This window comes from Anser cygnoides, chromosome Z, assembly GCF_040182565.1.
Source record: "Anser cygnoides isolate HZ-2024a breed goose chromosome Z, Taihu_goose_T2T_genome, whole genome shotgun sequence".
NCBI lineage: Eukaryota > Metazoa > Chordata > Aves > Anseriformes > Anatidae > Anser > Anser cygnoides.
Genome location: NC_089912.1, coordinates 58,352,138 through 58,371,622, shown reverse-complemented (window position 1 = coordinate 58,371,622; position 19,485 = coordinate 58,352,138). Strand labels below are relative to the sequence as shown.

The window sequence follows — 19,485 nt, the reverse complement described above, 5'->3', positions numbered from 1 at the left end:
AATAAAGTACTCAGATGTGAGACACCTTTTCCATCCTCCACCTCCCCCCCCCCCCCCCGCCTGCTCTCCCCCAAAATGGAGTTTAGGCTTATCCAATATTAGCTGGCAATTCAGATAATATTTTCAGGCTTGAAATTTTGACTCTGCTTTGAAGAAAGGCACAGATCAGTATAATTGAGCAGGTTCTATCGAAATATAGTGATGTCGTCGGGAATATAGTCGGTGTTCAGCAGACTGCAAATTATGCCTCTTTCCAGATGCCTATGAGAAACAGAGATACACAGAAGCAGATCTGCAAAAATCAAGGTCCTACCAAGGGGAAGCTAATGAGATCCATAATGTGCAGTGATTTGCAGTTTCATTTCTGCAGTTTTTGCTTGTCTTAACAAAGAAAACTGAGGGTTAAATGCTAACTTTCTTATCAAATAGTGAAATATTAAACAAACACTCATTGCAGCACTGTTGGGATCAAACTTCCCAAGGGTTGTGATGATAAGATTATGGTAAGAAAATCTAGAAAAGAAATATGCTTAACTAGTGAGATTAAACAGGGTGAGATCATCCATTGACGAATTTATCCCATGACCAAGAACAATGTAATGGGATTAATGATGAGGATTTTTGATCATAATAAGATGTGGGGTGATGCCTGAGAGAAAGTTCTGTGGTCACAACAGCTGCAGTGAGTCCCACGTGTAAAGACAACATAATAATGCTTACTTTTCAAAAAGCTGCATTGTGAAGAGAAGTCTTTGCTATCATTTTATGGGAAAGCTCTACAGAATTTATAAAACAACTATAATCTTCCTTCTATTACTATTCTACTTTTGGACTGGTCCAGCTAATGGAAACACTGGGTCCATGGCAAAGGTTTTTGTATAGATAAAACACCCCTCCAAGTAATTTTATTTGCTACTAGATATAACACATGGCACATTTAGCAGATAGGCAGATCTATATTATGTGCTCCCTTTGGCCACAGGGATGCTCTTTCCTGTGGGGTTTTCATATCTGCATATCATTGGCTTTTTCTTCTCACTCGGTGAGCTTAGTTTGGAAACTGTAAGGCTTAGGTCCTCTGAGGACTTTGGACAGAACTCTTTACCCTAGCTTGCTGAGACTAACACACACTTTGTCTCCAGGTGTCGTTCCCAGGAGAAATTCCTTGGGGAGCTCCTAAAGGATGTGTGTTATAAAGAGGTCTACCATGGTCCACCTTGGTCTCAGGGTGATAGATCACCTACTCATGAGCTGGTCACCCTGAGTCCTCTTTGTGGTTATTCTACATGAACTCCTTTCACTAACTTTGCAAGATTAATTTAGGATGATATGACTTAAGCTTAGAAACTTCCCTCTTTCTCACAATAAATTGAAAGCAGAGGTGCTAGATCAAAAAGCTAACTACATTTATTTAGGTGATAATGAAGAACTGTTCTGTAGTTTGACTTTGTCCCTTTTCCCCAATAGGGACCTGATAGGTAGACCTGATCAATGTGTTTGACATTGCTAGCAGAAGAGTAGCGATTCTATCAAAATAAAACTAATTCAGGTTTCTGGTTGCAAAATCTCTTTTGAACTTCTGTGTGAAATGACATAGTCCTACAGAAGCTCCTTATTTGATAAGAAAGTCAGTCTTTGCTTAGGAAAAGAAAGAATCGTGCAAAATTTTATTAACATCATAACTTTTAAAGTATTAGCCCACTGAACTTCATAAAGTCCTGTAATGTATGTTTTCCATTTTATATAAGGGGAATCTTAGACATCAAAAGATGACATTGTGAGCACTGCAAAGTCATTGGTAATAATTATTTTAAAAATTCTTCTGCAGGGTCTCATCAGTTAGAAGACTATTGATGTAAAAAGGTGGGTAAGTGCTCTCCAAAAGAAGGAAGAGAGACTCCTAAAAGACACAGTCTTAATGGAATTCATTTAATGGAAAGGCACAGTTACAGGTAGTCAGAGAGTGCATATAACTACATATACAGTTAAAAGAAAAAAAAAATACAGTGAGTACATGCTTTGAAGTTTTCCACATAACTACTCTTTCATAAAGAGAGGCAATGCATACACTCTATTGAACCCTAATGGCTTGTCTGAAACAACTTGCATTCAGAAAGCTTTCAAGGAGTGTTTGACTGTTTTCAAGTTTATATTTATGTTTATGTTCCTTACATGTACTTAAATCTCCACATCTTTTTTATTGGCTTTGCTTGATTTAGACCAAACCCAGTTCTTCAAATAATTAACATTTTACAGCTAAGAAATCCTGTATAGGTACTTGGTTTCAGCTGAATTTCAGCTGAATTGTATCTAAAATAATCTTAATAACAATCCTAAAGTATTTGCCAACTCCGTCATCCATTAACTTTTTACAGTAGGCAAACATTTGATGTTTTACTGACATATTTCAGAAACATGTACAAGGGGACTAACTAGGCATGAGGGCAAGGGAGTTATCCTTAATTTGTAATTTCCTGTTATTGTAAATTATACCTACTCTGCATCTTTATGGCCTTCTTCCATCTTGAAATGTTACTATGTTACTTTTCTGTTTAACTTATGCACCTTGAATGTTGTAAAAACTACTGTAAAAGTCAATAAAAATGCAATAACATTGTGTCAATCAAAAGCAATGGAGCAATCTCTATTGAGCAAACAATTTGAAAGCTACAGCTAAAATGCAATTGCACCATGTTGCAATTGATTAAAGATATGAATCAGAAAATTAAGTTTTTTTCCCCAGTTTTAGTTATTACCAGCTTCTTAATTTATAGAGCAGTTACTGTGATCCTATCTAAAGTCCTGTAAAGAGCTAGCAGTACAAACAGTGATATTGTCTTCTGTTGTTCAATTAATATTGGTTACCCGTGATCATCTCAAAAGCATAATCATTCAGCAAATGTTGCCACTTCTAGTCTGTTTATGCGAATACTCAGGTAAGTCCTTTTTTTTTTTTTTTTTTTTTTTTTTTTTTTATCAGGAACACAAAAGCAGCTGTACTAGTTCAAACCACAGGTCAGTCCAGCTCATCATCCCCTATCTGACGGTGGCCAGCAGCAAAGCCCCAGGGAAGACTATAATAATAGGGGAAATGTAGAGTTATCCTTCTTGGGTATGATCTCAGTGATGTGGCTCAGGGACCTCTTGACCCAGCGCTGCACATCGCTGCCTTTAAGAGCATTTTCTGGATTTTTCTCCCCTGCACTTTCCTAATCACTTCTTGAGGCCAGTGTAGACTAAGCATGAATGAGGTTGAGATGGTTTTCAAGTGAAGGACTTGGGGGTTGTGATGATTTCAGACTCTTGTTAACTTCACGTTGGAAAATAAAATTTCTCACAGGACCACCATAATGGATCAAAAGTACTGAGCTGAGAGGAAGTGATAATCTTGGGATGGGGATATGGGAGAAAGGAGATCTGGTGATTTCAAGGCCAGTGTTGGTAGTTTTCCTTCCCCATACAATTTTGGTGTATGAGTGGGGGTAAAGTAGATTCTTCAAAAACCCAGATATCCTTTTGGTCAATATGACAATTTGATTCTAAGCTGGTTTTATGCATAACAGATAAATAAGCAATCATAAACTATGTCATCATAAATAAAAGCCTTATTGAGCTCAAGCAATGAAATCCAATCAATAGAGGACACTCATCCCCAGTGAAAGCAACAGCTAATGCTCTGCGGTTCCTGGTGGATACTCTGTCATTGTATTTTAAAACCAGAAGGAATTCCCTGTGTCATCAGCAATGACCACTTTATTGCTGGTGAATTAGGAAATGAGCAGGGCTAAAGGTACATTTGAATTCCACAGACTCATTCATTTAGTGCATCTTCCAATTGGGGAGATCACCTGGTTAGCTCATGGCTTTGGGGGGATGTGGAAAAGAAAAACAGGCTCTTGAGTTTCAACTTACCCATGATACTAGATTATGATACTTTCTGTTCTTTCCATTGCAGTGAAGCAAATTAAAGTTGATTACCAGAAAAAAAAACCTAAAGGACTGAGCTAGTCTGCTTAGTCATTTCTGCCACACAGTTATGTCTATTCCTCTGATTGTTTCAATCAGAAATCCAAACCCAAAACATAACATCCACATTTTTTCAAGAAGTATTACACTTCCTAATATTTACTAGATTGAATATTTCCCGTTATAAATATCAAAATTCTCAATTTAAAAATAGTTCTATTTATTTTTTGTGTGTGTGTGTGTGATGAGCCTTTTAAAAATGGATCATTCCAACTTGAAATTAATCATTTTATTTAAGTCTGAAAAAATTATTTGTTCAACCTGGAAAACCATATAGCTCACGCTTCCCCACCAAAATCTTTTTATTTATTTACTTATTTATTTATTTTATGTCATTGATTACTTTTAATGAATCAGAAGTTTTAGAAAACTGAAAACTGTTTATTTTTGCAGTTGTGCTACCTATCCCATGGCATATATCCTGAATACCATCAGATACATTAATTCAATCTCAGTCTAAAAAGTGAACAAACTTCATTAAAACAGTGCAATTCCTTTTGCAAATATTAAAGGAGAAAAGAACAGCAATTTGAAATCATTCATTTCTCTCTTGCTTAATGAATTATTGATTTGTACTTTACTTTTGAATGATAGTGCTCTGATGTGATAAACATTGATTTAAATCTTTATACAAATATTGTATATCATCAGCAGATTATGGCAACAGAATAATACATAACAAGAGAGACCAGAAGGGATGGAATTATACAAAAATCATTATGAGGTGCCATGACTGTGTACTGTGTGTGTGTGATGGGGGTGTATATGTAAAATAGAAAATGCAAATGAAAGTAATACATCCAGGGGGATGATAACAATAAAGAATTATAGAAAGTTTACATTTGCGTTAAGACTGAACAAGGAATCTTGAAAATGAAAAATAATTACTTTCTGCTACTAGTAATTCTTCTAAGCTGACATTTCTTTCAACCAGAAGTGCAGAGCTGTCACAGGTTTAGAGAGCTCTCTTACACCCTGCTCATGTTCAGGAGCTTTAACTTCATGCATAACTATTCACACCAATAGGAACTACATAGTCAAAAGACAAAAGAAAAGTGCTGAGAGCAGTAAACACATAGATAATCCTGTCCACCAAACAATTTTGCATTTCCTTTATGCACCATTTATTTCAGACAAAAAAGCTGCTGAGAGATTTACGTCAAAGTGATTTCCACAGCTCAGCTGCTCAAGGCTCAGGAGATGATTGAAGCGCTGAGCTACGCTTTCCCGGGGAACTGTGTCTGCCCCTCTACTGCCATGCCTGGTAGTGGGAGATCCCATATGGTCTCTCTCAGACAAGTTCATTTCTGGGATCCGTTGTCTGTATTTTGGCAGCCTGGACAAGTCTTAAAGGCCCCTAGGTACAGACAGTGATGGGAAAAATGTCTCTTTTTTCCCTACGACTGCAGTAGGATCCCACTGGTTGTCCTTTCTTTGGGCTACATGCAGTGGGCAGGCTGGGAAGGTCTCCACCATCCTTCTCCTGAGCCCACTGTAAAGTGGTGAGCACCCCTTCAACATTCGTGGGGAGAAAGCCACGCTCAGGGCATTCATGGGGTTGAAATACCCAGATATTTGACAACACAAAACAAATCATCCATATCCAGCTCTAAAATATTCATATTTGTCATGCAAAATCCTCAAAGGAATATGGCTGCACTGGGACAAAAACCACTCATGCTATCTCATACATTCAAAGTGAATTAAACTTGCAACTAATGAACTATAACTATTATCCACCAGGGCTAAATTAAGATTTTGCCTAGATGGCTACAAAGGATGTGGAAAAAATATTGCCGTGCAGGGACTAACTAGGACCAACACATGCTCAGATCAGCAGAAACAAAGTGGGGCTGGGGAGAAGTGGAAGCTGGGCTCCCTCTCTAACTTCACCAATAGCATGCCCAAGACAGTGGAGAGGGAACTGCTGTTTGTCCTGGTGTAGGCTAACAGCAGGATATGACTGCTTAGATTAGGAAATACATCAGTATTCATGTGAGCATAACTACGTAGGCAACATTGGTCTGCTTACTACAAAACCCTGGCTCAATGATGTACCTGCAGATACAACATAATATTAGGTTAATCATGCTAGGCAAGGTATATATACAACGATATTAAAGCAAATTTGTATAGCACTCCATATCACTTTTTTTTTTTTTTTTTTTTTTTTGCAAACACATGATTTTGTGAATGGCCCTGCTCTTCTCAACTGTCTCTCTAGACTCAATAGTCTCTCAAGAATTGGTTTGAATGAGATGCCCCTGAAAATTTTGCTTGAGACTGTTTCAAAGGAGTAGGTGGTTTACTCAGGGTTGAAAGTTAGCTTATCCTAGTCTCACTAAAATCAGGTATCATATTACTATAACTCAATAAAAATGAATTCTCTATTCCCAGGGAAAATTTCTAGTATTAATTCAGAGAATTATTATTTTTTTCCCTGTGGTTATTAATATAAAGACCTAAACAGACCTTTTAAAACTTATTAGCAAGTATACAACAGCTAAAGAAGGCATACTTTATGTATTTTTTTCCCTTTACACATATTTAAGTGTTTTGGAATGTGGTGTATAATGTACACAGCTCTGATTGTTCAAAGGTAGATCAACATCCTGCACTAACAGTCTTATGTATGGAGTGGGAAAGTGAAATGAACCTTCAGTTTACTGGGGAAAAAATAGAACTCAGGCTGCACACTTGTAATCATTATGGCATTTGCATTATGACAAATTAAAAATTGGTATTCTAGGTTACAGACAGTGCTATAAAGCTGGTATTCTACATTGTGTAATGCAAGCTCATTTAAAATGTACTCTTCCACGACATGATGAGAACACAAATTATAATTAGGAAAGTAACCCAAGCAGAAAATTAGTCTGGAAGACTAGTCTGAGTGTGCTCCTGGAGACAAAGCGATCCTGTGTCTTAACTTTACTGTCTTGGTATAGGGAGAGATTGATACAGAAGATAAAGACAAGGACACATAAGGCTTTCTGAAAGAAAGAGAAAAAGAAAAAAGCTTTGCAAATATGTGTGCAGGTCAAATCTGTAATGTTCAAGACATGCAAATGTGCACACAGAGAAGCAGCACCAGATCTTACCTGTGCAGTTATTCACAGCATGGGCTGTTACAGCTGTAATATACAGGTCTATACCTGGATTTTTGTTCCCACAATACTCATCATAGGTAAAAATCTAGATTTTTCAGCACAAATCAAGGTCTGTCAAATGCCGCTCTGAAACCAGAGCCCACTTGCACAAGCAAACATACACAACACTTGTTACCAACAAAGGCTTAGCTATAACGGCTGTCATCTGAGTAAAAAACATGGTTTCAAAACAACATTCTGAAATTCAGTTTGGATCAAGAAAGAAAAAAGTCAAAAAGTACCTGTTTCCACTAAACTATAAACCAAACAAATGATCTTGACAAACTTACAAGCAAGCAAGAGGCATATCTGTAAATATTTGCATTTAAGATTTTTCTTATGGAAAAAGTTTTGTGGCATTTAAGAGAAAAGCCAAACAACAAATCACTTGGTAAGTCTATAGTTTCTAGAGAGACTGGAACAATCCCTTGATTAGAAAATTATACCTATATTTTAGATACCTTATCCTGTGGAAAGGAGACCTGAATGTTAGACAGTGGCTACATTGCACTCAAAGGGAAGGATCATAATTTTCTATTAAACCTTATTTGCTGGTTCTGTAAGAGTTGGTATCCCTGAGGTAATTGATAATACTTTAATGTGACTGTTGGAACATATGACTTCACAGTACCTTATGGGATTTAAGAGGTTTATCCTTATTTGGAAAAAGACAACAAGAAAAAGAAATAAGTATTATGTCCAGGAGTTATATCAACTCCAGCCAGAAAAAAAAAAGCCAGAAAAAGCCAGAAAAAAAAAGTGGAAAAGGAAAGGAAAGGAAAGGAAAGGAAAGGAAAGGAAAGGAAAGGAAAGGAAAGGAAAGGAAAGGAAAGGAAAGGAAAGGAAAGGAAAGGAAAGGAAAGGAAAGGAAAGGAAAGGAAAGGAAAGGAAAGGAAAGGAAAGGAAAGGAAAGGAAAGGAAAGGAAAGGAAAGGAAAGGAAAGGAAAGGAAAGGAAAGGAAAGGAAAGGAAAAGGAAAGAGAAAAGAAAAGAAAAGAAAAGAAAAGAAAAAGAAAAGAAAAGAAAAGAAAAAGAAAAGAAAAGAAAAGAAAAAGAAAAGAAAAAGAAAAAGAAAAAGAAAAGAAAAAGAAAAGAAAAAGAAAAAGAAAAAGAAAAGAAAAAGAAAAGAAAAGAAAAGAAAAGAAAAGAAAAGAAAGAAAAAGAAAAGAAAAGAAAAGAAAAAGAAAAGAAAAGAAAAAGAAAAGAAAAGAAAAGAAAAGAAAAAGAAAAGAAAAGAAAAGAAAAGAAAAGAAAAGAAAAGAAAAAGAAAAGAAAAGAAAAGAAGAGAAAAGAAAAGAGAAAAGAGAAAAGAAAAGAGAAGAAAAGAGAAGAAAAGAGAAGAGAAGAGAAGAAGAGAAGAGAAGAGAAGAGAAGAGAAGAGAAGAGAAGAGAAGAGAAGAGAAGAGAAGAGAAGAGAAGAGAAGAGAAGAAGAAGAGAAGAGAAGAGAAGAGAAGAGAAGAGAAGAGAAGAGAAGAGAAGAGAAGAGAAGAAGAAGAGAAGAGAAGAAGAAGAGAAGAGAAGGAAAGGAAAGGAAAGGAAAGGAAAGGAAAGGAAAGGAAAGGAAAAGGAAAGGAAAAGGAAAGGAAAGGAAAGGAAAGGAAAGGAAAAGGAAAGGAAAGGAAAGGAAAGGAAAGGAAAGGAAAGGAAAGGAAAGGAAAGGAAAGGAAAGGAAAGGAAAGGAAAGGAAAGGAAAGGAAAGGAAAGGAAAGGAAAGGAAAGGAAAAGGAAAGGAAAGGAAAAGGAAAGGAAAGGAAAGGAAAGGAAAGGAAAGGAAAGGAAAGGAAAGGAAAGGAAAGGAAAGGAAAGGAAAGGAAAGAGAAAAGAAAAGAAAAGAAAAGAAAAGAAAAGAAAAAGAAAAGAAAAGAAAAGAAAAGAAAAGAAAAAGAAAAGAAAAGAAAAGAAAAGAAAAGAAAAGAAAAAGAAAAGAAAGAAAAGAAAAGAAAAGAAAAGAAAAGAAAAAGAAAAGAAAAGAAAAGAAAAGAAAAGAAAAAGAAAAGAAAAGAAAAGAAAAGAAAAGAAAAGAAAAGAAAAGAAAAGAAAAGAAAAAGAAAAAGAAAAGAAAAGAAAAGAAAAGAAAAGAAAAAGAAAAAGAAAAGAAAAGAAAAGAAAAGAAAAGAAAAGAAGAGAAAAGAAAAGAGAAAAGAGAAAAGAAAAGAGAAGAAAAGAGAAGAAAAGAGAAGAGAAGAGAAGAGAAGAGAAGAGAAGAGAAGAGAAGAGAAGAAGAAGAAGAAGAGAAGAGAAGAAGAAGAGAAGAGAAGAGAAGAGAAGAGAAGAGAAGAGAAGAGAAGAGAAGAGAAGAGAAGAGAAGAGAAGAGAAGAAGAAGAGAAGAGAAGAGAAGAGAAGAGAAGAGAAGAGAAGGAAAGGAAAGGAAAGGAAAGGAAAGGAAAGGAAAGGAAAGGAAAGGAAAGGAAAGGAAAGGAAAGGAAAGGAAAGGAAAGGAAAGGAAAGGAAAGGAAAGAAAGGAAAGGAAAGGAAAGGAAAGGGAAAGGAAAGGAAGAAGGAGAAGGAAAGGAAAGGAAAGGAAAGGAAAGGAAAGGAAAGGAAAGGAAAGGAAAGGAAAAGGAAAGGAAAGGAAAGGAAAGGAAAAGGAAAGGAAAGGAAAGGAAAGGAAAGGAAAGGAAAGGAAAGGAAAGGAAAGAAAAGAAAAGAAAAGAAAAGAAAAGAAAAGAAAAGAAAAGAAAAGAAAAGAAAAGAAAAGAAAAGAAAAGAAAAGAAAAGAAAAGAAAAGAAAAGAAAAGAAAAGAAAAGAAAAGAAAAGAAAAGAAAAGAAAAGAAAAGAAAAGAAAAGAAAAGAAAGAAAAAGAAAAGTGCTCTGCTTTAAGGGATCAGGGTTCAGTTTGTCCAAAAAATAAAAAATAAAAAAAAATAAATGCAATGTTTGGTGAGTTGAGTTGAAAGTTAGATGTCTACATAACACACAAGAGTTAAAAAGTGAGAATTAAGACATGAGAGGATGTATTTTCTGCAAGGGTAGCCTGCATCCTTGCCTGTCAGTGCCTGTAGCATCAGTAAGGACTTCAGCAAAGCAGGCATTTGTTAGAAGAATGTGTGAAAATGTTACCAGATTGCAGAGCAACACACAAAAGCCCTTGTGCTGAACATGGAGCCCAGCTCTTCTTAGTTACCACCAGTGACCTGGAGAATTTATTATAATTGCTGCAGACATTGCCCAAAATATACATCCTGAATAAACCTATGATCTTGATTGCAACTGCATAAACCAGTAACTCGGTGCACCTTTGCATTGCCTTTTCCCTGGCTATGGACTGTTGTCCTAGACCGTTTCTGTTCCCATGTCTCAACAAGTTAGAGAATCACTCACTGAGCAGTGTTCCTGCTCTAGACATTTTTTTAACATTCCTTTTCAGTTCCTCATTTCCTTTTTTTTTTTTTTTTTTTTTGATTTGTTTCGCTTTTCGGATGGGTGGGGGGAATAAAAGTTACTTGACGATTAGGGAAATATATGAAAACATCAAAACATATTCAACTCCAGACACAGCCTTAGCCCCAAATCCATTATCTTGGCTCTGCAAGAACCCAGATTACCTACAGAGGCTCCTGCTGGTCACTGGGGCTATACCATATTCACCTGATCATTACATTTATTTCTATCGCCTACTTACAGACTAGTTGGAGCATCTCATTTTAATGACAAAATGGTGTGGAGGTTCAGGTGGCAGTCAGTGGCAGTGATGAGAAATCCAGTCCAGGAAACTGCTCCAGGAAAAGCTGCTTGTACCTAAGTGAAAAGAGCAGATGCATTATGGCTAGTTGCTCATCCCATTTGAAGGCCAAGTTGTATTATGTGTATTTGTTTCACATTAGGTTATTCAAACTTAACTTTTTATGTGCTACTTCCCATTTGTCCAAGAGTTTGGGAAAAGGGGAATTATAATTTCACATACAATGTGTGGTCTGAGGGAGGGTGAATATACGGCTTGTATGTGTATTTAAATCCATCACTTCTCAGAACCTTCTCCAGCAGTAATGTTTAATACAGACTTTAATACTGTGCTTCTGTTCACTTAGAGGTGGTTTAAAACCATGTCTGGAGTAAGTACACATTTAAGAATTGTTGTCCAGGGTACAGAAGCTTCCTGACTTGGGCTTCAGAAGAAACCAAAAACTCCTAAGCAAAAATTAAAGTAATTGCTTATTGTTGAAAGTCACATAAACACCTTTGTGGTCAAAGCTCCTCTTTAAACCTCATCATCAGGACATATATTGCTAATTCGCAAGAGCCATTTTGAAAATTTTAGGCATATTATTTATTTATCTTTATATTCAAAATGTCAAAAACATTTATAACAGAGAAGCACTTCCTGTAAAGAAAAAAATGGGAAAAGGAATACAAATTCATTTTTAGTGCTTGTCAGAGCCTTCACACAGGTTTTAGTTTTGATTAAAAGAAAACAATACACAATCATTGACCACAAAAACAGCAGTGATGATGTAGAAGATTTGGGCAACTGGAAATTTCATTTTTGATTACCAATTCCTGCCTTTTTCATTCATCTCCAATATGTTTTCAAAGAAATGCCTTCTGGAAAATATCTATATATTATAAGCTTATTTAATTTTAAAACTCTGGATTGGTGACATTTACAGGATATTTAACACTTTCCAAAACTGTGATGGTATTTATATTCCTGGATTTAGTTTTAGGAGCCTAATTTCAAGTTTAAAAATACTGACTCATAGACTGCTCAAGATGTATGAAAAACGTCCTTTAGAACATGCGTAAAATGACAAGAATAAAGGTGTTAGGCTAAAAACCTGGTTGAAGAAATAAAAACCCACCAGGAAGACTGTTAATCTGCTCATGTAAAACTGCACCGAGCAGCCTGCAATCTCCTTATGTAAGGTTTCTAACCAAAGGACGTCTTGGGCTGCAAAAACACTTACTGAGCTGGAATTGCAGCTCTGTGATGGATTATCTGGGTAGACTGAGGATGTACATGCTAGGCTGTAATGTACAGGGTACCGGGGGGGGAAACTTGGTTATTAACATTTTATTATTGAATTAGGCAATTGTACTTTCAGAAAGTTCAGTGTTTCTATTTGATGGAGTTCTCTGAATCCAAGAAACAGGGTGCAAATATCCTATGAATTGTATTTTCTATGTTGGCACCTTTCAGAATGGTTTTGGTGCTTCTCATATGGACCTGGATTCAGGTGATAACAAAATATCTGTATTTTTGACAATGTCAACAACAACAACAAAAACAAAGAAGTTCAAAACAAAAGTATTTAAGGTATTAATTATAGTGGTTGCAAGAAAAAAAAAAAGAGATAACAGTCTTTACAGTTATTCTATCAGAGGACAAGACAGACTCAAAGCTGTACTTCCTTAAAAAAATACCTCGTGATTTGAACTTCTCTTCAGGATTTTAGAAATTTTGGGATATTTGGTATTTTTCTGAAAGCTTGAAACTCATAGTACAATCTTTTTGGTGAATTTTCTATCACTTGTTTGAATTGAAGTAATTAGAAGCGTACTGCTTTCCTAGGGCTTTTCAGCACCTCCTCCTTTCCACCCTCCTACAGGTTAAAACATGGTATGATATATCAAGACTGGCCAAAAGAAAGAAAATGCAGAAGCACATTTGAGAGCCTCAGACTTTCAAACTGCAAGAGACAGGGATGAAAGTTGCAGACAAACGTGCACCCATGCTGTTAGAGGGTGCAGCCCCAAGCTTAAATGTAATGCCCAGTTGAGAAATCTACCCTTAAGTTTCAAACTCACAGGCTGCTGCCTTATGCCTCTTCCCTTGCTGCCTGACTACTGCATTTTTATTTAATGACATCATTATGTACCTTGACTGCAATTAAAGACCATGTTCAGCCAATATACAGGAGCACTTTGAAGGGGCAAAACCCATGATTACTCTTTTTATGTTAGGGCTTTTTAAAAAATATCTGGACATACAGAGTTGTCATTACAGACTTCATAAATGAAGTGTGTTAGTGCTCTTTAGCACGAATACAGTGAAGAAGACTAAGTGCAGAAAAAATTCAGATTTAATTCTGTCTTCAGTAACTTTCCCTCTCCTATACAACCTCTGAATATAGTTCCTGCAGGGCTTTATCCATGGGGACAATTCAGTAGCCCCAGTGACTTACCAATGGCCAGAATTCTGCATCAGGTAATGAACTGCCAGCCCTATTCTCATATAGGTGCCCTATCAAAGGTTTTCTCTCACTGATTTATGGAAATGACTCTTCCTGTGGAGCTCCCTGCCTCAGGACACCTCTAGAAATACAACTGTAAGAGCTAGATGTTGTGAAGATGGGGGCTAGCTACTCTAACCTGATCTGAGAGGTTTTCTTGAACTCTGATATGTTCCCTTTTCTGCATCTCCTGTACTGACATACATATCTCCCTACATCATTTCCATCCCTGACCAGTATTAATAGACTTCTATTTACTGACTGCCTTATGTCTATCACAGTGTATTGGGTTTATGTGGCAAGGTTTTGGTGGCAGGCGAGCTGCAGGGGTGGCTTCTGTGAGCAGAGCCCAGCAGCTGACCCTCTTCCATTGTATTTTCTCCCCTCTTCCTTTGAGGAGGGGGAGTGGAAAAGCAGTGTGGTGGAGTTTAGTTGGCCGTTGGTGTGAAACCACCACATGCAGCCTCATTCATTCAAGACTGCCTGCAAGTTTTCATCCTTCCCTAGCACCACAAATATTCCTCAAGATAGTATATGCCATACATACACGTGTATGTCCAGGTGTGGCTGCAATGGCCCTGAGATATAGGAAAACGTTAGTGCTGTGGTCTGCAACACAATGTTTTATCAAGTTACATTGCTCAAAAGTAAATTCCCTTCTGCTTTAGTGCATATTTGTGAATTGTTTAACTCTGCTATTTTGATGGGCACCATTGTGAATTAAGCACTGCAGCAGGTAAAGGTTTCTAACTTCAGCTGAAAACCAAAGCAATGTAGCTGGGGCCGTAAGAGCATCCTCTGCTGTGTGGCTGAGGGAGGCTGGGGGTGCTGCAACCCTATTCAGCACTTCATCACCACAGATCAAGGCAAACTGAATGACCAAATAACTTTCTAGTCTCTTTAGCTTCCTGGGTCTTTTATTTTAGATTGGGGTTGGTGTGCTGTGCAAGAGCCAAACAAATAAAACTTCCATGCTGAAATGTAAGAGAAGAGACAGAAGACTAAAAAGAAATAGGGGAAATATTTCTAACACTGTTTTGTATAACTGGTTTCCAGCATCTCCCAAATCTACTGGTGTCCCTTTAAGAATGCTCTTATCTTTGTTTATAGAAGCTGGTAGCATTAAAAATACAGTAATTAACATGTTCATAATGTAAATGCTAATCATTTAACATGTCAAGCATCTTCATCCCCTACTGAATCAATATGAATTATTAAAACAGACTCTTTAAGACCTTTAAAATCAACTCTCAAAGCATGCACTAAACAACCACACCGCTGGCATACAAGAGCACCAAGTTACAAATTCATGTGTTAGACTGTCTGACACACTCGTTCTCTTTGATGAGAAAAAACAAAGACAAAAACATCCCCCCAGAATCTTATATTCAGAACTACATAATCTGTATGCATAAGTGAAATAGTTTTTTTTTTTTCTCAGAGTTTTTTTTTAATTTTATGTATTTATTTATTTAAGTAGTTAAGCCCTACAGAGTGGAAAAAAAAAAAAAAAAAGGAAAGAAAAAAGAGAACTAACGTATTCAGGATAAGCAATAAGTTTTTCCACAACAAAACTGCAAGATGGTCCCAAAAGATCTTGAAACAATAAATGTATGAAGTTAATAAAAAACAAATAAAATAAAGTAATAACAAGTAATAATAAAGTAATAACAAGTAGGGTAAAAGCTAAAGTACCTATCTTTAAAAAAAATTTTTGTCAAAATTGTTAGTGGTCATGAAGAATTCTGTATGCACATTTGGAAATTTATTTTTAATATTACAAATAAACACTAGCTCTTAAAATCAAAGTTATTTCCATCTTTAATGTAGAAAGGACAAGAAAAATTTCACATTTTCAAATGTCTGCAAATTAGAGATGAAATTATTAGACATGCATCTTACCTCAGATCCAGCTTAACTATGTTTCAAGAGAGTCATGAAGTAGCTTTTGTGAATTTATATATGTATGCAGACAAACATCTGCATGAGATGGCTGTTTCTTGATCAACCCATTGAAATAAGATAACAAACATTATTTTTTGCTGTTGTTGCTTCTGTTAGAGATATGAAATAAGTGAAGTTTTGCAATTGGATGAAAGCAATCACATAAAGAGTGGATTTCAAATACTTTCATATCAGATTGCACAATGTTGGTGTTAACATCTTGTTCTACTTGAACAATCAGATAACAGCCTGGATGTTAATAAGCCAGAGGTTGTTCTTGCTTTGTGAAAATCTTCTATGCCCATTAAGTTAATTGATAGGCATTTTTCACAATGCCACAGTACTTCGCTACAGCTATCTGGATTCAGATATCAGATATATCAGATTTTCTGTATCTGGATCTGCCTGATTTCAGGTATAAGTTGAAGTTCTACGTGGTTGATCCTAAATCTTTATTGTGAGAGAGGAGGAAACTCATTTTAGAGTGGTTAAAATTTTACAAACTTTGTGTACTCAGAAATAATGTATGAGGGCTTATACATCTGATTGGAGATAGGAGCTCATGCATCTTGCTTTCCTAGCACGAAAAATAGATCTTGACCTCCCACCACCCTCAACTAGGAAAAAGTTCAGTATACTGCCTCAGATGCTTGTACATAGCACAAATTATATTCAAAGGGTAACTAGAAGAAGGAGAACTTCAGATCTGAGACAAAATAAGTCAGCTGCCGTTAGGAAGGTTTTTCATGCTTGTGTCAAGAAGCAGCTACTTTATGTTTGGTGGGCATATCTTCCTGCCAACGTCAACCCTTTTACTTCACAGTAAAAATTCTTTTCACAAGAGGGTATGAAACAGGCATGATAGATGCGAGCATGGTCTACTAGTTTCTAAATCATTTAATTATTTAGAAATGTTGATTGGTTGGCCTCTTCTTACAGATAACTAGCTATAGGACAAGAGGGAATAGCCTCAAGTTCAGCCAGGGGAGGTTCAGGTCAGAAATTAAGAGAAATTTCTTCTCACAAGGAGTGGTTAAGCATTGGAAGGGGTTGCCCAGGGAGTTGGTGGAGTCATTGTCCCTGGGGGTGTTCAAGGAAAAGTTGGACCTGGTGCTTAGGGACATGGTTTAGTGGGTGACATTTGTGGTAGGGTATGGTTGGACCAGGTGATCCTGGAGGTCTTTTCCAACCTTAATGACTCTATGATTCTAACGGAAGACCTCCAAACAGCTCTTGAATTTCCCAAAAAGTTTGGAAAGGCTACACAGGTTACCAGATTGGAGCTCTAATACCTGCCTCTGAAAATAAATACAGTCAGATTTCAAAACTCTTTAAAAGGTGGGGCAGCTGAAACAAAAATCTTGGTAGATTTCCCTAGTTATATACTCACAACCTGAAAGTAATTTTGACACTTTTTTTTTTTTTGTAGTTGTTGATTTTAACTTATGTTCCTGGAGTTAGATATCCAGAGTCAAAATCACAATGCAATTAGGTTTTACAAGATATTAGTTGCATTGCAATTTCACAACACAAAGAACACACTAAGCAAACACTACGTGAAAATATTATTACAGCAGCTAGGGAAAATTGGTAAACCAACCACAAGAAAGACTGGGACTGGCAAATGTGAACTTCCCTGACTGTGAGCAGTGCCAAGAGCTATGACCAAACTGGACTTGGATTTTCTTCAGTGATAGGACAATGGTCCAGGAGAGAGAAGGTGAGGCTGAAGCCATGAAGGGGAAGGAAGAAGAGGGACGAAGAGGGGAGATGGTACAGTTGAAGGGGATAAGCTTTGGAGGTGATGGCTGAGATAGTGACCGTGTAAATATAAGCAAACAGTATGATTCTGAAACTACTTTAGGACTGTAATTATGTAATAGGAATAATAGCCCTGAGTGAGAGAAAGAACGTAGAAATCCCTCAATATGTGTAAAACACAGATGTTGGAAATAAGAATTTTCTATAACACATTACAGAACCTCACAAAAGAAGAGACCCTAGAGCCTGTCAGTATAAAATTGATCAATAGCTGGTATGAGTAAGCTGGTAAGAGTGGTATGTGAGACTGCAAATAAGACAGGGTGGTTCAATGGTTTCATTTGCTCTCTCTGGCACTCCTAATGCTGTAAGTTGTTGTCCAGGCTTAAGCCTCCCAGGAACTTACAGTATGCTCATGTTGTCTTTTACTAGATGATTTGCTACAATTTAATTTTGCAGGGACGTAAATGGACACAGCAATATCAGAATGTGGTAAAAGGATTATCATCTGGAAAAGCTTACATTAGTGGCATAAAAGGAGGACAGAATAGAAAGCAAGCAGATACAACTGAGTTGTGATGAGATTACTTGATCATGCATAACTCTAAACTGAGTGTCTTTAATGTAAGGAATTATTCTTTAGGGAAAGGAATACCAGGAAACAGAAGATATTGTTCATTTAATGTCCATATTATTTCCCTCCAAGATTTAGCTTTTAAACATATGTTTTTTTATTTTAAAACAATGGTAAATTGTTCATTATCAGTTGAGGAAATTGGGGATAAAGTACAGACCTTAAGTATTCATGGCTATAGCCCAAGCAAATAGAGTATCAAGACAAGATATTAATATACAAACCAGCTTGATATTGTCCAGGTTTAGATTCTGTACTATGCAAAGAAGGTACCAGGAAAAAACCTCTAGAATCTGCCCTATAACTTGCTGCCAGCTTTGAGTATCTACTGACTTAGAAGAGATACAGCCAGTAGTTTGACATTTCTGCAGGAAAGTTACGGTGAGTGACAACTCTATTAGAGCTGCAGACACGGTGAAGTATACAGTATCTGCAGTGACAAACTGTCTACTGAGAAGAAAAATCATGGGCTTGTCATGTATATCTGATCCTCTAATTACACATACATATGCAGACAGTGTAAAAGAAAGAACTACTCCAACAGAAAATATTTCCATCAGGAGTAGGCTTTCAAACCTCCGCAGGTCCATCCTTTTTAAGGTATGACATCATTGCACATATCCCAGAGATTAATTCACACAAAGGTCTGGTGTTCTCAGGGATGGGATATTAAAAAGAAGGACAGGGAAAGGAAGTGAGGTCACACAGTAGTTTGTTTAGTGAAGACTAGAAAAAGCTAAAGCCAGTATCCTTCAAGTCTGGCCACAGATCCAAAATCAGGATTATCTCACTGGGGCAACTAAGAAGTTGGTAAATTTGACTTTCAAATGGCTTATTTCTGGCTGCTGTAGAACTTTTGATCTCATCTACCCTAAAGTCTATTGCCACCCAAAGAAGACCTGTCACCTCGGAAATCAACCTGACTATACCCTACTTATTTTCAAGATCCTGTGCACAAATTAGGCCAGCATCAGATATGACTGACTTCACAGAACAGACACACAGAAGACTTGAATTCAAGATGAAAACCCATTTTGATTCCTGTATTATGCTGAACAAAAGAAACAAAATTCTCATCCAGTTTGTTAATTTTATATAGAAAAGGGATATTCATCATGTATTTCACATCAACTATGAAGCTAGGTCATTAACTTTGGTGAGAAAAAAAATGTAGTAAGAAGTATGTATTGCAGCAGAGTTCTCTGCCTCAGAGGCCCAAAGAGTCTCCATTTCATCAAATGTCATCATCCCCATGAGCTCTTTCAGCAAGTGACATGCAAGACAAGATGTGTTCCTTGGTTTGATGATGTCCATGCCATGGAAAAAAGATATGGACAAGATCTTTCTATCATCCGCCATTCCTGATACAGGGAGGAAATGTGTGCCATTTTTGAGAAACAATGAAAGCTGTTATAGAGCTTGGGACAGAAAGACTGACAGACTGGTGGCTGCATTTACACATTCTGAAAAAGGAGATAGAAACAGACTGCTGCAATATAACAAAAGGGTATCATTCTTGCCTGAACCCATGCCTGGATGGGATTCCTTAGGTCTCTTCCTGGAGATTAGGGATTTTAGATCACATCTATATGAAAAGAAGACTCAAATCCTCAAATCCTTCATGAGCTCCTTGACTCTTTTTTTTTTTTTTTTCCCAATCAAAGTTAATCCCTGTATTTACATTCTCACCAGCAAGAGTCTAGTCCTCTGTTTCTGCAGGAGGACCAGGCTGTAGATCTCACATAGCTCCTCTCAGGCCCAATCTGAAAAGAAATAAGCCAAGGATGCTGATCTATGAC

At 36.8% G+C, this 19,485-nt stretch overlaps 1 protein-coding gene across 1 annotated transcript in view; it reads right to left on the bottom strand.

The window, feature by feature from the left end:
* Positions 1 to 15,278, bottom strand: part of LOC106037293 (urea transporter 2) — a 323,613-nt gene extending 308,335 nt beyond the window's left edge. Inside the window, exons 1-2 of the mRNA XM_066988875.1 lie at positions 15,250 to 15,278; positions 10,800 to 10,915 (exon numbers count right to left, since the gene is read on the bottom strand). The gene's annotated coding sequence lies outside the window, so the exon portion shown is untranslated. The remainder of the gene's footprint in view (positions 1 to 10,799; positions 10,916 to 15,249) is intronic.
* Between the last annotated feature and the right edge of the window lie 4,207 nt (positions 15,279 to 19,485).